The following is a 25,181-nucleotide window of genomic DNA, read 5'->3' as shown; positions in this document are numbered from 1 at the left end:
ACTCAATTGCTGGCTTTCACGCCAAGAAATATGCTCAACCGAATACCACATGATAATTGGCGACATATTGCAAACGAAAACCAGAACAATACTATACAATACCTAGACACGCTATCCATGTATAATCTAATACCAACAATAACATCATGTACTAGAGAAGAAATCTTCCGAAATACTGTCACTGCCTCCTGACTAGATCATATAAACGTCCGAGCACCACCAAACAGTTATTACACAGCATCAGTCATATAGTGCAAAGTAGCAGACCATTACTTCACCGCTCTAAACCTGCACACCAAGATAATATCCGTGCAATGTCCCACAGAAGAAAAGTGACAGAAAATAATAATAGACGAAGAAATAGTCAACCACGAAATAAGAAAAACAGACTGGGAACACCTGGCATCAGATTCAGCAGATATCTTATAAAACAACATTAAACACACACTGGAGGAAATATATAAGCAAGCTACGAAGAAAGTCAGAATACGTTCAAAACCAACACAAAATCCTTGAATAACACAAAAGCGTCCTTTCCATAGAAAGGACGCTCTGTGGAAAGAATTAAAACGATATTCATATAACACAGCTTTAAAAACTGAATATAAGATAAAAAGGAATCGTCTTACAACACAAATCAGAAATCAAAAAGAAGCTACTACAGAGACAAACTAACCTCTGCACAAAACAACATGAAACAAACCTGGCATCCGATCAATGAGATGCTAGATTCTGTTCCCAACACCACCGCCTCCGAAACCATAAAACACAGCCTCATGAAAGACGCAAAACCTATCCAACAACTAGTAAATGACTATAACCAATACTTATTGGTTACAGTCATTATGACTATAACCAATATTAATAGTAAATGACTATAACTCCATCCAAGAACTGCAGAGAAATATTCACCCAATCAAACAAAGAGACCCCCCCCAATTGGACCACAATCAAAACAGAGATTATGGTTCACAACCATAAAAGAAACAGAACTTCTCTCTGTAATACAACAAATCAAACCAAACAGAGGCCCAAAAATTGATGGTATAAGACCTAAGGATATCAAGAAACATGCAACTAGCTTAGGCCCTATCCTACTAAAATTAATAAATAAAATATTTAAAACAGGACAGATACCAAGTATGCTAAAGACCACCATAATCACACCTATATATAAACATGGAAAAAGAAATTTAATCAGCAATTACAGACCCATATGAACATTACCAATTATCAGTCTAAATAAGGAGCGGATCATACTGAAGAAACTCACAGCATACACAGAGACCTTTCGTATTATCCCCAAAACACAATATGGTTTTCAGAAAAATAAGGGAACAACATCTCTCTTGGAAGACTTTACAGACGTAATTAATACCAGAAAAAGGTATGTGTACATTTCTCTTCCTTATGCTACATATACTTTTTGGTAAACTTACATCTACAATGCCCTAAGAATCCGTGAGTAAATAGCCAGTGACATTTAAACAGGGGCACTCCTAAACTGAAGCAGGTAAAATAGCCGTAATTAAAATAGTAATTAATACCGCCTTAGACAAAAACAAAATTACCATGGTAGTCTTTATTGATCTAATTAAAGCATTCGATACACTCACACATTAAACCTTGTTAGAAAAGCTGAGGCATGTTGGAATAGACGGGCCACTTCACAGGTGGTTTACAAACTACCTTCAAAATAGAAAGCATATCACACGTATCGGGTCACACCGAAGCAAAGAGCTAACAGTAACCTGTGGAGTACCACAGGGAGCTGTACTCTCCCCAACTCTATTCAACATTGACACGCATGATATTCATCAGCTACCTCTCAAAGGTAAGATTTTCAATACGCAGACGATACAGCTATAATATCCATCCATAATAACGCAAGCATAGCCCAAACAAATATGAAACATGACATAAATCTGATCATAGACTGGCTCACAAAAACTTCCATACACCTAAACTCAGAAAAGACAAAATTAATCATATTCAGAAATGCACTGAGTCGACCAGTTGATAACAAATATATAACCATCCAAGATCCATTTTCCAACATAAAAAACACACAGAACAGCAAAACCATTACAATCACTCAGGGTGAAACAATACGATACCTTGGAATTTACTTTGATGCAGATATGAACTGGAATAGCCACATAAACCATCTAAACAACAAACTCCGAACAATAAGTGGCAAGCTCTACAGGTTAAAAGACATTGTTCCAACTCGGCTATAAACAATAAAATACAAAGCACTATGCCAAAGTATACTAAGATATGCTATAACAACGTATGCTTTCTGTGCACGCTACAAATTAAATAAATTAATGTCGCTAGAGTACAAAATGACAAAACTTATCTTTTGAGAACAAAGAGAAAATAACGATCTTATATACATTGCAATGTCAGATCACAAAATACTGACAGCAAAATATTCATGTCACTATGCAGCTTTGCTAAAACATTATTTCGATGCCAGCTACAGGACAGTCAGAAATAGATACCGTATAACACGACCACAGACAACTAATTATATTACATATAAATACAATAATCACACTAACTTAATGAAACACAATATATTCGTTCAGGCTTCCAGTTCAGCGACGCATTAATACATTCCAAGTTTGTGTGTGTGTGTGTGTGTGTGTGTGTGTGTGTGTGTGTGTGTGTGTGTGTGTGTGTGTGTGTGTGTGTGTGTGTGTGTGTGTGTGTGTGTGTGTGTGTGTGTGTGTGTGTGTGTGTGTGTGTGTGTGTGTGTGTGTGTGTGTGTGTGTGTGTGTGTGTGTGTGTGTGTGTGTGTGTGTGTGTGTGTGTGTGTGTGTGTGTGTGTGTGTGTGTGTGTGTGTGTGTGTGTGTGTGAGAGAGAGAGAGAGAGAGAGAGAGAGAGAGAGAGAGTGCGTGCGTGCACGCGAATTTATCAATCATAGATTTCGTAGCTTCCCAACACAGCAGACAAACCAATAAATAATTACCAACTGGTGTCATCCTCAGATAAGCTTACATATACGCTTCGAGGGTGAAAGCAGAGAAAGTAGTTCTCATCCAAGATGTATCATATTTAACCAAATGCATGTAATGTAGATATCACATGTAAACCAATGTATGTAATATAAGTATCAGATGTAAACCAATGTATGTAATGTAAGTATCAAATGTAAACAAATGTAAGTAATGTATCATATGTAATCAAATGTATGTAATGTATGTAATAACTGTAACAAATGTATGCAATGTAAAAAAAAAAGAAAATAATAAATAAAAAATGTAAATAATGAGTTTACACTGTATGTTTGTGAGAATTAGGAAAGATATTTTGATTGCATATGTGTAAATACTGTTGTATAATCACACCTTTTCAAACTTGAGGGAAAAAAATAGTAAACCCAACATGTAATATTATACACCTTATGTAACTTTGAACAATATAATTGTAAATTATTACTGTGATTGTTACTTTGAAAAAAGACTATGTTATCATCATTACTATTTAAATCTCATTATATGTAGCACAAAGTGATGAACCTTGTAAAATAATATACTGAATTGATGATCATTGTACATATGTAAATATCTGATAGATCATTAATAAAATAAAAAATAAATAAATAATACATTATTATGGATATTATTTCTGGGAAAACTCCCATGTTACTCCTATTTACAAACTATTATATTTACGGCTATTTTGCCTATTTCTGTTTAGGAGTGCCCCTGTTTAAATGTCACTGGCTTTTTACTCACGGATTCTTAGGGCATTGTAGATGTATATTTATTATATAGGGTGGGAAAGGGTGAAAGGGGTTTGAAAACAGCAACTGATTTTTAGAGGAGGGGGTTTTGAGAAAGGGGGTTGACCGGGTGCGGTCCATTTCGACTAAGAATCCGTTTGTAAAAAGCCAATGACATTTAATCAGGGGCTCTCCTAAACAGAAACAGTCAAAATAGCCGTAAATATAATAAATTTTATTATTATTATTATTATTATTATTATTATTATTATTATTATTATTATTATTATTATTATTATTATTATTACCAGCAACTCCAAGGAGTCCTTAGACTCATCGAGTGAGGCTCTAAACATCATATCAAGAACAACTATTCGGCATTCCCACAGCATCTATCATACTACTTTGCTTTGAATTTATTTACAGTCATGGCACCCACAACAAACTCTGGCAGCTCATTCCATTCATTCACCACTATCCAAGTAAAAAACCTAGTTCTAACACCCTTGCTAACTACACTCTTGTTCAGTTTCCATGTATGGCCCCTAGTTCTCCTATCACCAGACCTGTTTGGAAAAATATTTTCTAAATTAGTCTTGTAAAAACCCTTCAGTAATTTGAATGTCTCAATCATATCACCCCTTTTCCGCCTATCAACCAAGTTCTGTAACACACATATCTTCAACCTGTTCTCGTAATTTTCATTTCATAGACCAGCTATCATCTTGGTCACCCGCCTCTGGATCCTCTCAACTATCTCCCCATCAAGAAACCCAGGGGCCCAGATCTGGGCACAGTAGTCAACATGGAATCTTATCAAGGCTCCATAAAGAGGAACAATAACTTGCTTATCTCTGCGCTTCAAAATATTCTTTAGTAACCAAGTGATCTGATGAGCTGATTTAGCCGCGTTTTGCTATGTGCCTCCTAAACGTCAACTCCCTATCCACCAACACACCTAAATCTCTGGCCTAGTGAACCTACAGGAGTACAGTTCCACCAATGTGATATACTGCTGCTAATTTTGTCACCCAAAAATGCATAACCTTACACTATGCTACATTAAACGGATATCCATTCTCGTTAGCCCACACTGAAAATCTATCCAAATCATCCTGCGAAATTTTGACATCATGTGCATTCACTATTCTTCTACCTAACTTTGCATCATCAGCAAATAAATGAAAAGTTCCTCTCAGATCCTTTTCTGTATCATTAATGAACAAATTAAACAGCAGTGGTCCAAGAACAGAACCGTGCAGCACACTATTAGTAACAGCCTTCGTTTGGACTCTATACCTCAATAAACCACTCTCTGATATCTCTTCACCAACCACCCTCCTATGCAACTCACCAACCCTATATCCATCCCCATGTGCTGCAGTTTACTGATTATAATTCCATGTGGTATCCTGTCAAAGGCCTTAGCAAAGTCCAGCAGTATTATCGTAAATCCATTAGCTTTATCCAGTTCAGCCGTCACTGTATTATAAAACGTGATCAAGTTACTGAGCCATGATCTACCCTTCACAATATCATGCTGTGCTCCATACAGTATCCCATTTTCATCTATACATTCATGTATTTTGCTCTTGACTAATATATTATTAATTATATATTTATTTCAGAATCAAAAAAGGCAAGTCTAGCTATGAGGTAAATGCATCATATCTGTCAGCAGAGTGTGTTAAGCCGGTTTGCAATAGAGTTAAAAGCGGTTTAAATCTGTATGAGAGTACAATGATGGACAAATATACTAAGATACGTTACAACAACGCATGCTTTCTGTGCACCCCACAAATTAAATAGATTAATGTCGCTACAGTAAAAAATGATAAATCTATTTGTTTTGGGAACAAAGAGAAAATCACGACCTTATATACATTGCAATGTCAGAACACAAAATACTGACAGCAAAACATTTATGTCACTATGCAGCCTTTCTAAAACATTATTTCGATGCCAACTACAGGACAGTCAGAAATACATATCGCATAACAAGACAACTCAGACAACTAATTATATCACATATAAATACAACAATCACTACGGAAAGGTCACACGAAACTTCTACATCCCAGACATGATAAACAAATTACCTTTTGAATACAGAAACCTTACAAACTACAATAGCCTGAAAAGAGCTCTAAGGACATACTATGAACGAGAAACACGCACCCAAAATACCATACAAACTTAATGAAACACAATATATTCTTTTAGACATTCCAAGTTATTGTGTGTGTGTGTGTGTGTGTGTGTTTTAAAAACTAAAGCAAGTTAGAATTGAAAGTGGCCTTTTAATTTGATTTTCAAAGGATTGTCTATTATAATACCAAACAGATCGAAACTAGCAACTTCAGGTTTAGTTACGATAATCACTTTAAAAGGGATGAAATTATCCGTGAAACAGCGAGCTGCGGCCGAACCCATTTTAATAAAATACGTCACCTGGAACGTTAACCTTAATGTCTATCAACTTCAGGCAAATGCCAAGAAAATACCTTTAAAACGAGCTGACTCACTGAAATCACATGGACGGAAGGATGGATTCGAAATGAGCGGTTTTCTTCTCCCTTTTCTAACTAAATGCATCTTCCTTCTTGAGAGGAGATTCGTTTTCTTTTGTTAATGCTGTGACGGCGGAGAAACGCAAACTTTGACCACGTAGGGGAATGAAAGCAACTACCCAGAAATTTCCAAGAAACTGTGTGTAGAATCTTCAAGACATCAGTTTAGATCCTGTCTTTCTACAGAAGGAAGTTGCGGCGTCAAGAGCGAGAACAATGTGATTAAATTATAGAAGCTCCGATTTAATGGCTCGCGAATGGAAGGTTGCTCAATGCACTCGAAGGGCTGTCTTTCAGACGTCTGCTGTACGTCCAATTAACAGTGTAAAAGGTTCAAAGGAATCTTCAAACATCGCAGACAAGATAGACGGCAGAAGCAGACACGTCTTGTAATGAAATTTCACGAGGTTTCTCGCTGTTGTACACGAAGCCCTGTCCATCAAGCCACTTGACGGCCTTCACGAAATCTTGGGAAAAGAAGCTAGAGTGTCGTCAAGCAATCAGATTTCTGAGAGGTCCGCTCCACCTCGAAAGCAAATTGTTGAAGACAATGTGTTGGAGAAGTGACTTCTGTGAGAATAATTTGCCAGAATAGGAGTGAGTTGTTCGCCGATGCGATCACAAAAGAGTCAGTGGCCCGGCGCGCTATTCTTCCTGCCTCATCCCTGCCTCGAGAGGATCACCCACCCCCGGCTTAGCGGAGTTCCTTCACATTAATCATACTCTGAACTGAATTTTAATGAGCAAAAGTTAACCCCTTCCTTCAGTGCATATCCATATAGTTTACGTTATTCCCTGCTTTGTTTCCTTAGCAACTATTCACGAGAACAGTTTAGGGATTCACAGAACTCTGCTCTGTCATGAAAAGTGTAAACAGCAGGAAAGTGAGAACAACGTGGAACCATCAAAATCATGGAATATTAGAATCGTTGCAGCACAAGGATGTTAGTGACTGCATTCTTGTTATTGTTGCTAATTCCAGAAAGTCTCAACCCATCCATTCACACACCCCTTTATGGAAGAAAATAATTTTCTACAACAAAATTCTTTAGTTTTGCAAATGTAAAGAGTGTTTGCTTTTGAAAGTCCGGGAGTATTATTAGAATATCATTTGTTGGCCAAATAGGAATTCACAGGTGATGAGTGAGTTGTAATTTCGGCATAAGCAACGAAGACTTTTTCAGAAATTCCAAAGAGGTCATAATATATTGTTTCTTTTAATTGGGTGTGCTCTCCATCAGTTTGTGAGAGTTGAAAAAACCACTCCATCGTTATGTGAAACAAACGTCGTCTGAAGGAAAAAAGAGTCTTCGCATTCTACAAGAAAGTAACCCATTCTTCCCAAGATAGTCTTATAATACATTAGTATTAGCAACTACAGGTCAGATTATCGGGAAACTCGGTCCTAAACCGACCACTCGGTTTGATCAGACTGCAGAGTATGATTATATTCCTCGAGCAGAGAAATATAGTTGCAAGAATAAGAATCAGAACAAGAATAAGAAGACAAATGAAACGAACGGAATGACTGAGAGAACTGCAGGTTTAAGTTAAAATGATAAACCGTTTCCTTTCTTTCAAGGTGTCCGGATTTCTGTGTTGATTCCTCTCTTCTGGTATGCAGTGCGTGCAACAACGTTCAGGAGATGCGATACGCGCTGTGAGGATACAGATTTTCTCCCATTCGAAGATACGCAGTAAAGCGGTCCGCGAGATCATCCACTAATTAGTATTTCCACTGGTGCTACAGAACACTCTGTGCGATAACATTTATCCGAAAATTCACTGAAACATTCATTTTATCGTGAATGCTGTTTTAATGTTTTCTTTAAAATTATGCAGTGTTATCTAAGAAAATCTCAAGATCAGTGGTGGTCATTAACTACTTTGTTCTATTTAAGAATATTATTCTTAAAATGAAGGAGAAAATTGCTCTTCTAAAAATCAGTGCTTAATCAGCACGTTGCAGGTCTCTTTAGATTTTGTTTAAAACATCCATTGACGCATTTTATTTCACAAAAGGAGTGGGGCTCTAACCTTTAGACCTTTTTGAAGACTGGACGCCATGCTTAAGATCGCCATATCGACAGACCAAAGTTGCATTCAGGAGAGGAAAGCGAGGAGAGAGAAAATATCAATCAGCTGCATCACCGCATAAACCTTAAGCGTAACATTAATATTAGCGATTATAACTTTATGATTTCTACGGTCAATGTTTGATACGCTACGTTAAAGTACCTAATTTTGCGGTTAAAAAAAGAAAAGCGTGCTGGTAAATCGGCTAACTCGAGGATCGGGCTCCCGAAGACAGACCTGTGAGGTTATTCTTCAAGAGGCCAGACTATGGAAGAAAATCACATTTCCTTGCGGTTACGCAGAGAGATTTTGTTTCCTTGCAACAACTTCATTGCGTTGAAACTGCGGTTCACAGAAGCGCACCAGTCGTAGGTTCTTAGGTTTGTGTTAGAAAAATGTCATATTATTTGCTCTCGTGCTTACTTCAGGAAAATGAGCACTTCCAACTTTGAACTACTTAGAGTTTGCTTTTATCTCCACGTACTGATTAAGATTCGTTGCCATATTGTGTGCTGTATATTCGTTGTATATACACACAAGACGTTGCGAAATTTACTGTACGACTGCCCTATTTGGTAACTCCACTGTGAACTTTAGAAGAAGCCAAAAGCGTTGTGATTGCTTGTGCATGCTAAGAGCGAATTGTTAATCACAGCAAAGTAAATCACATTTACAATCATAAAGCAAGGAACAAAATCAGAAAATGATAGTGAATCATTTATTGAAAAATAATTCACAGTTAATGAACATATTGTGAACGCATTTATTATTTTTCAACTCAATTCAAAATTAAAGAATTGTATATTAGGAAGTTATTTCGAAGCATAATGTTTTCATTGTTTTTGTTCACATTCTTCAAAGGTACGCATTCTGGACTAAGTTTTCAGAAATTTCGGATGTTTCTCCTTTCCAAGATAGATTCTTCCTTAATTTCTTGACTGCAATTGTGAAGTCCTGGTTTTTCCTCTCTCGCAGACAGATTTCACCATATTCGTCGGTAAATGGATCAACGTTTCTTCACATTTAACTGGATCTCTGTGAGTTGGTTCTTGCTTTCAAACTCATTTCGTCTCTAACAACATTTTTATATTTCAGGGAACAGTTCGCTTCTGAAAGATGTTCGACTTTAATTCTTTTTTAAAACTTTCGTTTTACTTTCAGTAAGACTTCAGTTTTTCTTTCTTCAAAATTAAATGATGATCAATTCTTATTTTCAACCTACAATATACTCTTGTAAACTGAGCCAGTTTGAAGATAGCACACTTAACAACAATATAAGCCTTTTCATTTTATTTATAAAATTTTCTCTTCTTGAGAATCTAATCAGTTTATGTCTAAAATTGATGGCGGTAATGCTGTATCTCTCCAAATGTTTGAACCTGTTCTGGGCCTATTTCATTCTGTCTTTTATGATCTCCAAAAAGGTCCATCACTTTATCAAGTCATTTTCATCACTGGGTCGACAGTGTCATCACACGTATTTTTCTACTTTCTCAAGTCGAGCTTTGTTTACTCCATTCCAGTCGAAATTTCGTAGCATTCAGGAGATTTCCCTGCTTGTTTATTCTTCAATGTTAATTCCTTCCTTTCGGTAACGACGAGGGCCTGAATCATCGGATGGTGAATAATGAGAAGTATCTCACCAACCGTGATGCTGGCATCACGGTATTCCTGTCACTCGATAGAAGAAAGATATTCAGTGCCTTTCTTTCGTTCGGTTTGGAATTCTTGGAACAGCTGAGTTTTCACACTCTTAACTCTAGACGAACAGTCAAAGTGCTCATTCATCCAGCTTCTCTGATCAAAACAGATGGAGGTACAGGGTTAAATGGAATTTTTGAGAGTGAATTTTTGTGTTGGCCACTACTGTTAATATTCTGAACATCCACATCAGAATAACTTCTTTGATAGTAAAAGCAAAAAGCAATCAGTGCTAAAAACTCGAGAATGATTATTTAAAATTAGGAAAAATTAGTTAATGTATGTTAAACAGATTTATGAGAAATGGGGAAAAGAAACTTCCTCTAGGATGAGAACAGAACAACGCGAAGAAGTAAAGCTACGCAAACCGACCGATGGCGCGAAATTAGAAACGGAAGCGGAAAGAACATTTTTCAAAGATGGCGAAAGCCAAAGCAGAGATCTTCAAGAATGATTTGCATTCGCATTCTTTGTTGCGGTGCCATCATAAACGCAATATCGCCGCCATGTATTTAATGCAGCATTTTTGGGACGCCGCCAAATATTTTCTTTCCTGGTCGACAGTAACCGAGGGAGGAAGCAGCGCGAGCACTCGCTGGATGTATTCGATGCGAATGATTCCGTTATTCAAACCGCCTTCACGCTTCGGCCGCGATCACTAATTCCAATAAGACGGAAGAACAAGATGACAGCAGCCTCCTAAATAAGCTCGCATAGAGGTTTCCCCTCCCCCTTCCTCCCAGTAGCGCATCTGTCAGGTGTCTCGCGTCGCTAACAAACCTAATTGTGGTTGCGAGGAAGTTTTCGTCCTTCGTACGTAAGCAGATTGCCGTTATTGAGACACCGAAGAATTTTTGACACTGCGTCGTGTCAAGGATGGAAAAGGGAGGTTTGCCGTCCGTTCACTAGAGACAAACGCACTTACGACAACAGATACTTTGCTGATGATTCGAGAGCGTACTTGAATTAGCTGCGACTCCTTGACACGTCGTTTGAGATCGTTTCTCCAGTGCTGAGTCGTCTTGCCAACAATTCGTGGTGATGTGAAGTCTTAAGATTTCTAAGAAAACAATTACCTTAAGACTAGCATTGTGACCTTCACTATTCTCCGAACTATTGACCTCATGCTATCATCTGTCACTGGCTTCTAATGTACTTCTCCAAAAGCAATTTCGTCAATTAATTAATTTCTAAGCAGGAAAACAAATGAATTAGAAGACAGCTTTCCTTTAGATCTTGATGCAAATATGGGGGAGAGGCGTAAGGCCTTTTGATTCACAGAAAATAGTACCAGAATATTCTTGTGCTTTGAATACTGGTCATCCAGGGAAATGTCTCGCACAAGAGAAGTTCAGTTATTGATCCTCCTGATATGGTAAAGTGCTGTTCATCCTGAATAGAAAAATAATTGGGTGGTGGTGATTGTAAATCGCTTTTTAATGCGTACCTTATAAGTCAAAAGTAAACCCTATAAACGGGAAAAGGGAGCACGTAGAATATTTGACAACGCTTACTAACTCCATTCTCAGTAGAAGTCGATCCTATCAGGAGTGAGTCGCTCACATAGTGTATACATTTGAGTGAATTTTCTCACAACTTATATCTGAACGAGAACGTTATTGCATCACGTTCATCTAACATTTTGATTACGACAGCCACAGAGATTACGTTCTTCTCTTTCCAACTTATTTCTCGTGAGTTTGTCTCCGATTGTGGCATGAAAGAAACGCCAAAACGCAGCAGATAAATGCCACGCGCGTGAAATGAAAATGCAAAGAAAAATATCTCTATCTCATGCTTCTACTAGCATCAAGTAGAGAGTGCTTGTGAATATGCATAGTGAAAACTTAATAATTTACCTGTCATATCTTGTCCATTGCTTTTGCTTTCGATTTTGTTATCCGAGACGTTATCTTTTTTATTTACAGTATCTTCCTGTAAATTTCCTTGTACGATCGACATCGTACAAGGAAATTCAGCTCGTTGTAATTCCAAGATTTGAAGTATATTTTCAGGACTAATATATTTAATTATAGTTACATACTCTGAGGAAATTCTTAATCATCTTTTAAAAGTATGGAATTTAAAGAAGTTGGTCAGATATAAAGGACAATGAAGAGAAAAGGCCCGATTAGACAGGTGCGATAAATTTCACTCGGTATCCCGAAACTCATAACGCAAAAGAAGGTTTTGATAAATATTTCATTGAAAAGCGATACCATTTAGATAATAATCAGTTTCCTAATTAATATTCGTTATTTTTTCATATTGGATATAATATATATTAATATTTATGGCAGGTAGATTATCTCTAAATAACGATGGAATAAAATCTGAATCCATTCGGTTTATCTGATAAAGAGGATTATGGATTAAGAGTAAGATTAAATATCTGATTAAAAGATATAAATACATGAAGAAAGGAGAGATGATAAAGACCATAAAGGGTGTAATTTATGGGCACCGTAAAAGATGGCGCCCATAAATGAGAGTTTAGGGTTGGGATTGGTTTTCGAAATGCCCAAGAAGCGGGAAGGATCATATTACTCTTGCGTTGATTGCAAAGATTAATGTTAACGAATGCATTTCATCTAGTCTCGAAGCAGAAATTACTATCTCACCCTGATATCTGACTTCATTATTAAAACGCACATTAATATGGAAATACGAATGCAACATCCTTGAATGCGTTTATTGCCACAATCCATTTGATTTGTTTATTACGAGTGCGGATCACTTACTCAATGACCGTTATTTTTTTTAATTAGTTTATGTTTTGAAAAAGAAAAACTATATAAGGCCAAGAAATGTTTTTTATTCCTTGGCCCTTACGCAGTTGATAAAAGTTGATATTTAAGAACATTTCTTTTTCTTTTTCTTTTTTTTTTTAATTGGAGCGATTTCTTACTATTACAACAAGTCTGAAAATGTTAGTTTCGCAATAATATTTTGGTTCTGACATATTATGTTTTTATTATTACTTTAAATATTCCATATTTATCTACTGAAGCGTAATATTTTCTTGATGAATGAGCACCGTAAAGGAAGTACACATTTTAATCCAGGAGTGCATCCTACTGGAACTAAATAAGATGGGAAGGGTTTTATTTCTGTGAATAAGATGATATCATCAAAAGAAATTAGCTTCGAACTTACGAACCTGACTGTTACATACATGAAAATATTTCACGATTTTCTGCCAGTAAAATAATAATTTTGATGGGAATACCGCAGGAGTTTCAAAAATCCTCGAGCTCTGTTCCTTACTTCATATCTTTTGTTTTATAAATATCCTTATACTTTAACATTATTGTTCGTTTATGAAGTCCACCTATTTGTTCGATGGAGAGCCCTTTTTGTTCAACTATCGTCTTATTGTTCATCTCACTTTGATACTCTCAAGAACAATCGAGAAGCCCGTTCATCAGCTAACTTCGGAATCGGTCTCATAGTGTGATGAATTCCTTCGTTATCGAAACACGGGGGTCTTTCTACTTACATTTGACACGATCCGAATTACAGATCCTCTTTGCAAATTCCCACTACCAACCTTTCTTTCCCATTTTTGTACATCAGCAGCTACCCTTCTCTCGCGTATTCCACAAGACGTCCACGAATCGTAGCAACCTCCAGACGATCTTGGTTGGGCGTGCAGTAGTTCATTAAGGAACCCGTGGTGTGACTATTCTTTTACTCCTGTTCAAAAATTACATTCACTTATCTACTGCCATTTCAAGTACGCTGTTCCTCATCCTTATTTAAGAAGCACCAAAAACTCAAGAAGAAAAAGTATTATTATTACCATTGCTGATGCTGCTGTTTATGCTCTCTGGAAAAAACGGAATAGAATGCTTATTCGACTAAAATTATAAACAAGATTCAGTTCAGGTTATTTCTTCTAAAAAGCGTCATCCCAGTTTATTACTAATATTTTAACCGATGGCATTCAATTGTTCACAGAAGTTGGAATGTTTCTTCGATTAAAATCAATCTCCTATCTTTAAACAGATCGAATTTTATTTATTTTGTTTTCGAAGGTAATATTTCTGTTTTATACCAATGTTTCTTCTTCTCTTGGGAAGTTCTTGCTCAGCCTAAAGTACGTAACTCTTTGTTTACGCTCCACATGTCTCTTTCTATTCTTTAATATTTCATTCAGACCGCAGCCTACATAACAAATAGCAATAAGTCTCCAACTCACTTCTTATAGTGTAATCCTCCTGCAATACTGTCTATAGTAAGGCACTCTCATAAAAAAACAAACTCGGTTCCCTTTTCTCCCCAGAAAACCAAATAAAACCAACGAGGAGAACACTCCGGAACTGACAGACATAGTCACTGGAATTAGCTGCTTCTGCTTTGCCTTAAAAAGGCAGCAGCAATAACGACAGCCTAGACTTTGCAACCTCTCCTGTGTGTCTACGCTATCCTGTGGCGTCTAACTATTAGTGATTAAAAAAAATAAAAAGAGCGCTTTTCCGTGGTGATAATTCCATACTGAAGAATCCAATTGAGAAGAGTTAACCTAGACGAGCATTCTCCTTTAATCAACATCCTGCCAGTGTTGGTTCGAAGAAGTTCTGTTTGCATGAAGATGTACAGTACAAAAGACTTGCTGAGTTCACACAGGGCCACTCTATTTATTGATAAACTAGTTTCCACGTTAATAAGAAATGATCAGTTCGAATCACTTGAATTATTACGATCCACTCTTCTTACATTGTTAGAAACATTTCGAGACAAAAAAAAATCGATTCCAGACGGTCATCTCGTCTTTCTGATGTCAATTGGACTGAATTATTTATGATCTCTTTAAAAAACACTTCTGGAATTTTAATGAGGAAAGTCTTCTCTCAGATAGCAGAAAATTCTTTCAATTTAATATTCGCGTAGTTTAGTTTTACGTCAAAATGGAAAGAATTCACTCATTTTTATTCTTGTGATCATTCCTGACAGCCTCCGTAACTCGGCTGCTTTCGACGGATTCCTTTGATTGGAAAGGACTAAGTTCGAATCTAGTCTAAGGAGCGAAGAATTTTTATCAGTGCTTTTGAATCAATAAATATATAAACAAATCGCGTGTCAATTCATGGCGAATTCGAAAGTGATACATAAACATACATACACTTTTCCCCCCTATAGATGATTGTACTAATTTTCCAATACATTTTGGGGTATTTCTTTCCTATAAAAGGGTGGATATTTTTAGCGTATAGTGGAGTCTAGTGGCGGCTGTGTTTTCGAGATTTTCTGAATAATTTAATTAATGCTGTTGTTTCTACAGTATTTTTAAATAAATAAATTAAAATAATCGGACAGTTAAATATATTACAACACTTTTGTATGTATACTAGAAATCTAATGATAATTTAAAATTACTTACAACTTTCCAGAATGGCTCTTCAAAATACAAATATTCCAAAAAAAATATTCCAAAATAGTTGAATTTTATATCCACACAACAACACAAACAAAAAAACCACAAAGAACGAAATTTATATAAATACTGTAACCTGAAAAAGTTGGGTACTTCTTCCTTTAGATTTCAGCCAGTAGATTCTATATTATGATCATGAGCAATATCCCCCAGCGAGCGGTTTTCTTCAAAGCGGTCTTTCATGAAGATGACATGAGTCACATCTGTAAATTGCTGTATTGTTCAAAAGGTAGCATTTTCTCAAGTTTGGATATTTCTCAAATACTTACATATGAAAAGTGATTAGCATTCACATGATTGTGATGATACATATCCGAAAATTATTCATTCTTCGTTTCGGTGGGAAATTATTGGTGTAGTAAATTAATGCTTAAATTTAATTTTTTAAAACCAATATTGACTATTAATTTTAGCTGCGATTCCTTGTGCTCTTAACCTATTTCTGTAACTGAAATTTATTTATTTTATTTATTTTTTTCTTTAGCATTAGTAATTTTAAGTAACGGATATTTGCAACAATCAAGGTTTTGAACTCGCTCTTGCATTTTCTTTTAGAAATTTCTTTTGCCAGCACAACAAATAAATAGTTCTTTCTTATTATTTCAAATGAATATTAGCTCTGTAATATATAGTTTGTTAATTTCTTTATTACCTTTTATTTGACTATAATATTATTAACAAATGGCTCTGTGAAATAACCAAATTCTTACAGTATTGTAACTTTTCAGGTGAAATCTTCTCCACGAAAATTCTGGCTATTAATTTAATACCCGATTATTCCTTTTGTTTCCAAGATTTGACAGTTTCTTGAACTATTTGAGGGCTTGCATGAACAAATAAGACTTCTAATTCAATGAATTAAAAAAAGTTCCTGGTTACTTTGTGGCATGAAATTTCACAAGGAAAAAAAATTCCCCTCCTTCTTAATTTGTATAACACATCAACGACATCCAATTTGTTCTTTACATTTACACATTTTGTTTGAATAAAATATTATTTACAAATTGTATTTACTGAATCTAACAATACAGAAAATAAATAAATTGAAAAATACATCAAAGGTTCTTCCCATGCTTGTAGAATTGCCATCATGTGGTTTTTGACAATGTGATTCTCATCTGAAAGTTAATTTTTCATTTGGTGTTCGTTGGGAATTTATTACTGTAGTAAAATTAAGGGTTGCATATTTATTTTATTTGAAACCAATACATATACTTCTGCGAATTATTAAAAGTACAGAATCTTTCGTTATGTTTCCAAAAACATTTAAAAGTACACGTGATGTTTTCACGTTTTGGGAATCCAATTTCATTTAAATCAAGAACAGACCTCCCTATTAACTTCGTTAATGTTTTTGATTTTTCTCTTCCTTTGGCGAGTAATATTTGATATTTGCATGTTGATTCTATCATCCAATTTCTTAGTTTGTCCAGAGGTAGTGAACCAATTTCCCACTTCAGCTGATGGTTATATTTTATTAACCACGAATTCTGTTTTTTAACTCTTTCAGGTAATTCTTTCCAATCACAAGGTGATATTGTCAATGCATATCTTACAATAATTCCATCAGAAATACAAATTTCTGTAGGAAATAAATTTGAACTCTTATTGAAAAGAAATTAGCAATCAATTATCCCAATGGTAACTAAAAATTAGTATTTTTCACCCACTGTGGATTTTTCAGAATCGTTTTCCTTAATTCTACTCCTTCTTAGATTACTTCATATGGCACCACAAATAAATAGTTTATTATTATTATTATTATTATTATTATTATTATTATTATTATTATTATTATTATTATTATTATTATTATTATTATTATTATTATTATTATTTATTTTTTAGAGGGCGCTTTAGCAGCAAGCAGTCGCAAGCACGCTATTCCGATGCTCCCATATTTTAAGTTGCAAAGTAGATCTTTTCTTGTGAATTAAAATTTAAAGTACATCAGTGAACTCCGTTCTTCAAGATTCAAAGTATTTTAAGTATTTTTTTTTTAAAAGTATTCAAAGTTCTTTAAGTATTCAAAGTTCGAAGTATACGTTGGTCAACTACGCGAGAAGAGAACAAAGGAGGACGCCATATTAGAAAATACAGCAAGATCGTCAGACAAGAAATATGAAGTGCTACAAATGCCAAGAAGATCTAACGGGGGAAGAAAACCACGTAACATGTAGGAACTGCCAAAGAAACATGCACATTTTAGGTTCAGGATTGTCCGAGACTACCTGGCAGCAAAAATCAAACAAGAATCGTGACAAGTGGAAGTGTCCCCATTGCAGAGATAACAAAGGAACGTCACCTTCGACCGCAGGCGGAAAACAGCCAACGCAGAAAATAATCGCAGGCAGTAAACAGCTATCAACAACAGAGGGAATTAAAAACAAAGAAAACAACAACGGAAACCCAGGTGAGCCATCTTTAAATGCATTACTTGATAATAGATTACAAAACCTAAAAGACTGTTTAATCGATTTTGTTGGAGAACTATTTAAAAAACATACCGCACAAATTACAGAAAAATTTAACCAATACGAGGCATTTATAAAATTTAATAATAACTCGATAGAAGATATGTTACAGACTGTTAGAGAAATTAAAAACTGCGTCAAAGAGCTAACTGAAAGACAGCATAATTTAATTAAAGAGACTACGGACCTACGGCAAGAACTAAACTCTCTAAAGCAACAGTACGAGCTCTCAAACCAACAGCAGCACAAAAATGACCTCCTCATAAATGGTCTCCCAGAAATAGCTACGGAATCTCTAAGAGACACTGTAATGCAACTAAGCCAAAAAATCGGCTTCCCCATTGAACCAAGAGACATCCAGTCAGTGCATCGGTTACCACAAAAAAGGAAAATACAAAATAATACCCGTCCTTCTCCCGTTGTAGTGCGACTCACCAACAGCCTAACAAAAACTACACTTATAAAAGCTAGCAGGATTAAAAATCCAGTAGTAAAGGATCTGAAAAGAGACCACGACAGCACCCCAATATACTTGTCTGAATACCTTACTCCACACTATCAGAAAATATTCTACCAAGCAAGGAAAGTAAAAACAGAAAACAATTACCAGTTTATATGGATAAGAGACAGCAAAATATTCCTTAGAAAGACACAATACTCAAAACCAATCGAAATAAAATCCGTAGATGACCTCAACAGGCTGTCACATTGAAAGGAACAATGACAACTCGTAAAGAAGGACCAGCACCCCAACCAACATGAATGCACACCATCAAGCAGACGTAATCACCCCGGAACATGATAATTGCCACATTCTGAAATCAATATCAGAATGGAAACAACTGACAATCCCCAAAAAAGGACTATCTATTCTCCACATCAACATCAGAAGCATTCAAAAATACTGGCTGACCCTGCAAGCTTATCTGAAGGAAGATATAGACGAAATAGACATTTTAATACTGACTGAAGTATCTACGACAAACGAAGAGGCATCCTCCTACCAAATGCCACACTTCCAACAACACAAACACTGCAGACAAACAAAACGAGGCGGTAGTATAATAATATTTACCAAACATAAACTAGAAGTAACAGAAATAAACTATAAATTAGAACACGCAGAAAACATATGCATCGAAATTAAAAACATCAAACAAGAAAACTCCGTGATATTAAACGCAATATACAAACCACCCAACTTAAGCACCACAAAATTCCTAGAAGAACTAAACAGATGGCTTTCAGCCACGAAAGTAGGCACCTCAAAATACTTGATAATAATAGGAGACATTAATATAAACATTAGGAACATAAATAACAACACAGAACAATACCTAGACCTATTATCGGCATATAACATAAACCCATCCATACAGTCGTATACACGAGAAGAGATAGTCGGAAACACAACAACCTCAACCTGCACTGAACATATAAATATAAGGGCCCCTCCAAACAGCCACACAGCAGCCGTCATAACATGCAAACTAGCAGACCATTATTTCACAGCATTGCAGTTACACACTGAACCAGAACCCATAAAAATCACTGAGACTACAAAACAGTATCATAGCATTGTAAACGAAGCAATAGTGAACGATGAAATCAGAAAAACAGACTGGATGCAGATAGCATCTTTAGGCTCTGCTGAAGCTGTACATAATAATCTTAAACTTGCATTTAACAAAATATACAACAAAGCATTAACAAAAATAAAAATACGCCCCAAAACGAAACAAAATCCATGGATAACAGACAACATACTAACAGACATACAAAGAAAAGATGCCCTGTAGAAACAACTTAAGAAGTCACCGAACAATATCGCTTTAAAAGCTGAATACAAAAGAAAACGGAATCTCCTAACAACCCAGATTCGAACGGCAAAAAGAAACTATTACAGCAACAAATTAACAACAGCACAGAATGACATAAAGGAAACCTGGCACTTGATTAATGAAATGCTCGACAATATACACAAAACCACTGCCTCAGAAACAATAAAACACAGCTTTGCCTGCGACCCCAAATCCCTCAAACAGTTGGCAAACAACTTTAATCAGCACTTCGTGAACTCTGTCCAAAAGCTACAAGAAACAACCTTTCCTCACAAATACGAACATTCTCCACAAGGTCCACGAGCAACCCAGTCGATGTGGTTCCCCACAGTAACAAAAGAAGAACTATCACTGGCAATTCAACAAATTAATCCTAACAAACGACCGGGGATAGACGGAATCAGACCAAAAGACATCAAGAAACACTCAACCGACCTACTTCCAGTTATACAAAACCTGTTAAATAAAATTTTCGAAACGGGACACATACCTGAAACACTGGAGACTGCATTAATCACACCCATACACAAACAGGGAAAAAGAAACATAATAAATAATTACAGACCTATCGCCACGCTGCCTGTAATCAACCAAATCATGGAGCGCATTGTACATCAGAAACTCTCCACATACGTTGAAAAATTTCAAATCATACCCAAAACACAATATAGCTTTCAAAAAAATAAAGGAACAGCAACACTCCTAGAAGATTTCACAGATCTAATAAACGCTGCATTGGATAAAAACAGAATAACATTAGTGGTATTAATTGACTTAACAAAAGCATTTGACACACTAACACATAAAACCTTGTTAACGAAACTTACCCATATCGGAATTGGAGGTCGCCTACTCCAGTGGTTTAAAGCATACACGAAAAACAGAAAGCACATCACACGTATAGGATCAGCACACAGCAAAGAGGTACATGTAACCTGTGGAGTACCGCAAGGAGCTGTCCTATCTCCCATTCTATTTAACATATACACACACGACATAAGCCAACTCCCCCTAAAAAGTAAAATCTTCCAGTATGCAGACGACACTGCCATAGTATCCATTCACAACACTGCAAAAATCGCTTACGAAAATATGCAACACGACATCAATCAAATCACTAACTGGTTAACCGAAAACGGCATATATATAAACCCTGGAAAAACAAAGCTAATGATATTCAAAAACCCCCAAACCGTGCCCATAGAAACTAAATATCTCACTATCAAACATTCATCCTCCTATACACAAAGTGCAGAACCTAAAATCACAACCATCACACAGGTGAAAACAACACGCTACCTTGGACTTCACTTCGATGCAGATCAAAGTTGGAATAGCCATACAAACTACCTACATACCAAGCTTAGGATAATAGCAAGCAAACTATACAGATTAAAAGACATTGCCCCAACCCACATAAAAATACTAATCTATAAAGCATTATGTGAAAACATTTTAAGATATGCAATCACATCATACGCATTCTGCGCAGACTACAGACTTAAAAGGCTACAATGGTTGCAAGATAAAATGATAAAACTGATATTCTGGGAACAACCCACTCTTATACAGGAAGCATGTACAAAACACAAAATATTTAAGCTGAAACACTTACGCCACTACACAGTCATGTTAAAACACTACTACAGCCCAACCTATAGAGTAACCAGAACAACATATCAAATAACAAGACCACAGTTAACAAACTACATAACATATAAGTACAACAATCACCACGGCAAAGCCACCCGAAACTACTACGTACCTGACATGATAAACAAACTGCCGTTCGACAACAGAAACCTAGGAACATACAGAGAGCTGAAACAGGCACTATATAAATACTATAGCGAGAATGAAAATTAGAGCAATTCCTGTTTCTCTCGCCCCCACCACACATACACAAACCTACGATAACCCCTCCCCTCAAAAAACTACCACTACAAGAACACAAAGAAAGAAACACACCATGTCTAAATCCAACCCTACTTGCACACAAAAAAAAAAAGTTAAACTGTAATAGCAGTCAAAGTCTTTCAAGCACGTACCAACAAACAGTAAAATCAACACCTGGCTTGTGACCACTATAGGAACACAACCATGAAACCACCACCCTCTGTCATCTATTATCTTCCTCAGATAAGCTCTGCTAAGCTTCGAGGAAGAAAATTGCTAACTTGCAAGTATCTGTTATACACACTTGTAATGCGTTATAAATATTATATACATATAATTACTACAGCAACTATGTATGCAATTCATCTGAGACATATAAAAAAAAAAAAAAAAAATTCTGTACAATCCTTATTCTAATTCTGTAAATAATATTCTTGTATGTAACTTATACTGAGACATAATAAAATGTAAAAAAAAATAAATAAATAAATAAATAAATAAGAAAAAAAAATAAATAAATTATTGTTATTATTGAATTGTGTGTGTACGTTGTATTACTGCATTGTATCGTGAATTGTGTGCACATTGGTGCCAATCCAAATTTAGATAGTTTAAAAAAATGTATATTCATATTTATAAAATGTACTATGCATTTTGTATATCGAATTTTTGTACTGTACAGAAAAGAGAATATGTTTTTCATTGTGTGTGTGCAGATACTCTGTGTGACAGTAAACCTTATCATTTTCATTGTAAAAATAAATAAGTCGTTTATATAAAATAAACCTTATTGTAAATATTGTAAATATTATTATTGTATGTAATTTATACTGAGACAAAATAAAATGTTTAAAAAAAAAAAAATTATTATTATTATTACTATTATTATTATTTCACTGATTATTAGCTCTGATCATATACTTTTTGGTAACTTTCGTTTACAAAATTCTAAACAATTAGAACTTTTCACAAAGGAACTTTCAAAGAATTTGTGGCTCACCCATCATTTTTACATTACCAAACAGAAAATACCACAACACAAAACAGCAGCTGCAGTAGATGAACGATTACCTTAAATCCAAAGTCACTCGACTGTATGGTATTTTCTTATAGTACTGTTTACACTTACCATGCCCTACTCTGACCATTCCTTTAAAAATGAACCTTTTGTGCATATGACTCAACGACATGTTTTCACATGTTGCTGTATATACTATTTGTGTGTTTTTATCTCACTTTGTGCGGGAAGAGGAAAAATTTGTATATGTGTTATCTGGAGAGTAAGAACATTTTTTCTATAGCAAACTTTAAGAGTTAAAGTCATGTTTTTTGTTAATTAGCTGCTCTCTCTCTCTCTATCTGTAAAACAACCAAATTCTAACAGTTCGGATTTTTGATTATGTGAACGAATTGCTTTCAGATAACTCAAATAATGTCAATAGGTAGATTAGACAATTTCTAAAATAATCAATATGTGGATATTAGTTTTCTACACTTTTCTTTCCCGTACTGACATTAAATTCACAGTTATGATTTTTTTAAAAATCATTAAACAGAACTGTATTGAGATATAAAGTTGTGGATATAAATATCAAGTTATAATCAGAATAACTGAGTAAAAAATTCGCTCTGGAAAAACACAACAACAAAAGCACACATCTTTGCTCATTTAAGTTTACAAATGCATATTTTATTTTGCTGAAATACTATTTACAAGTATATTTACTTAGAAAAATTCGAAACATGTAATTACCTAAAAAATATTTCACAATATTTAGTTTAGACTCTTAACATTTTCCAAAGAGTTCAATGAATAAAATGTTTGTTATTCACTGTTTCTTGGTTACATTACATCAAAATAGCTGGTCACGCAAAAGAGTTTTTGAATCAGATACCATGGTAACCACTCTTCCATTCATTTGATATTGTGTCAGTCTGGAAATGACACCATGCCTCCCTAGACATTCTGTGTATTCTTTTGTCAGCAAATATACACAAACAGGTTTTGTAAAATGTCCATGAATGCCACAAAATAAAGAATCTTTATCGAATTGGATAAAATCTTGAAAGTCTAATTTTACCATTGATGAATTTAAATGATTAGCGATAATTCTCACCATGATATGAATAGGTGGAATTCAATTTCCATAAATAGTAAATGATTATCAATGTCGTACAGTTTTAGTGAAAATCTCTCAGCTTCTTCACAACTAATAGAAAAAACTTTACTTCCATCAGCTCCTGTATCATCAAGTATTAGTTCCCCATCTTGGCATTTCAGAATATAACACTCACCGAGGTCCATTTCATGGTCAACAGTTCTTTGCAAGTAGCCGAGGATATCAGACCATTTCCTGTGTAACTTTTCCCAAGTGGTCCTGGATAAATACACCAAAATATACATGTCTTTTAAAATAATAATCGGTTTCCATCCTTTTAGAGCTAGGTGAAGAGTTTTGTCTCATGCTATTTTCCTGAAGAAAGAAAATTTCAATGACTTTTGTGGCTCACCCATTATTTTACTTTACTTTCCTGGATACCAATCACCACAACACAATATGATAGCTGCATGGGATGGTCAAATTGACATAACTGCAATGACACTTGACTCATGTGTTTTTCCTTCTAGTACAGTTTACCTGACCCATAACCCTGACTGTTCCTTCCAAAATGAAACTTTCATGTAGATGATTCACGGGTATGTTTCTACATGCTGTTGGATATGATGTTGATATCAGATTCTCTTACTTTGAGACATCATAGGGCAAATCTTATCTCTGTGGCTCGAAAGGTATTCTATATTATTTCCCCTTATTATGTTAAGTATTTTATCCTCAAAAAGTGTTTTTGATGTTAGACTATGTGACTATTTCTCTCACTCATATATCCAAAATTGTTGGGATGGGGGGAAATAGCATTAGGTGATGAAAATGAAAAGGTCGTCAAGAGGGTGACAGATGTCTTCCCTGCAATGCTCCCCCCACCTAACCACATCATCCGCTATTCTCCCCCTCCTCCTAAAGATGTCTGCTCAGCCTAGTAGAGATGAGCAAGCTCATCTTTTGCAGATATCTTTTAGTGATATCACATCCAACTGATACTGATAACTTTTTAGGGAAAACATTTTTTAAAAACGCGTTTTTTATGATAACTTTTTAGAAAAATAAAATAAAAAATGCGTATTTTTATTTTTTTCCTAAAAAGTTATAAAAAACGCGTTTTTTTTTTATTTTTTCCCTAAAAAGTTATCATAAAAAACGCATTTTTTAAATTTTTTTCCTAAAAAGTTATCAATATCAGTTGGAAGTGACATCACTAAAAGATATCTGCGAATGATGAGCTTGCTCATCTCCACGAGCCTAAGCAGACATGTTCTGGAGGAGAGGTGGTGAGGGCGATTATTACAGGGAAGGCCTCTGTCACCCTCTTGACTACCCTTTCACTTCCACCAC

This window comes from Typopeltis vanoorti, chromosome 23 (genome assembly GCF_054136105.1).
Source record: "Typopeltis vanoorti isolate ZY-2024b chromosome 23, IOZ_Tvanoo_1.0, whole genome shotgun sequence".
NCBI lineage: Eukaryota > Metazoa > Arthropoda > Arachnida > Uropygi > Thelyphonidae > Typopeltis > Typopeltis vanoorti.
The sequence above is the reverse complement of the archived record's forward strand: the minus strand, read 5'-3'. Positions refer to the sequence as shown.